General features: G+C 27.8%; 1 protein-coding gene across 2 annotated transcripts in view; it reads left to right on the plus strand.

The window, feature by feature from the left end:
- The first annotated feature begins 674 nt into the window (after window positions 1-674).
- Window positions 675-985, plus strand: part of TDRD3 (tudor domain containing 3) — a 113,284-nt gene continuing 112,973 nt past the window's right edge. For both annotated transcript variants that reach the window (XM_007460476.1, XM_007460477.1), the window contains exon 1: window positions 675-752. The gene's annotated coding sequence lies outside the window, so the exon portion shown is untranslated. The remainder of the gene's footprint in view (window positions 753-985) is intronic.

Raw genomic sequence — 985 nt, forward strand, 5'->3', positions numbered from 1 at the left:
TTGAATTAATTATTGTCTGCTGCAGATGTATGGTTGGTTTGGACTGAATAAAAAATAACAAAGGGGAATAAGACAATGAGTAAAAAAAGAAGTGAAAAAAGACAGGAAAAGTGAAAGATGTAAGGTAAAAAGTTGCCTATCTTTGTGCTATTTGGAGTCAATAGTATTTATTGAAAGATTCTTGGGAACATTATGTTAGAGAAAGGGGACTTGAGAAGATAATGTGAGAAAGTAGCCCAGCAGAAAGTTTGTTGGACTATATTTAAATCTATGTTGTTTTTGGTTCTATTTTTATAGCACATCTCAGTCTCTTAAGTTTACTGTATTACTGAATATTTAAGTCAGATATTGTATTTGTATAATAGTAAAGAGGAGCTCATTCATTCCTTAAGAAGTATATTGATGGTTAAAAAGCTTTTCTCAGAAAACATATGGTTACTTTTATTAACACAGTATCCCTTTAAAGATATAAAAGAAGAAAAATACGCATTGTCTATCCTGTTCTATCAGATAGTAAATAAACAGGGAGTATCCAGGATGCTTTTTGCCTAGTGTTTGTAGTGGAAGCATTTTATAGTAGAGAACAAAATTGCATGTAGACTTAAGAAAATAATTTTGGTTAATTTTGATTTTAGAAAATATTAAGCCATTTATTTTATTTTAACAGGTATCTTTCAGATGAAGGCATTGAAGCATGCACAAGTTCTCCTGACAAAGTCAATATAAATGACATCATCCTGATTGCTCTCAATGTAAGTTTTATTTATTAACTTATAAATGTTTTAAATCTGGAAGCTATATTTATGAAAAATATCTCATAGAATAAACTGGATTTTATGATGAGAAAAAATCATAAATCATCTTGCATTTTTATTGTCCATTTTAAGTTGCAGGGATGTTTGTTGAATTTGGTAATCTCATGTAAGCCAATTATTAGAAATATATATTTCTTTTTTTTTTTTTTTTTTTTTTTTTTTTTTTTTTT

This window comes from Lipotes vexillifer, unplaced genomic scaffold (assembly GCF_000442215.2).
Source record: "Lipotes vexillifer unplaced genomic scaffold, Lipotes_vexillifer_v1.1 scaffold799, whole genome shotgun sequence".
Lineage (NCBI taxonomy): Eukaryota > Metazoa > Chordata > Mammalia > Artiodactyla > Lipotidae > Lipotes > Lipotes vexillifer.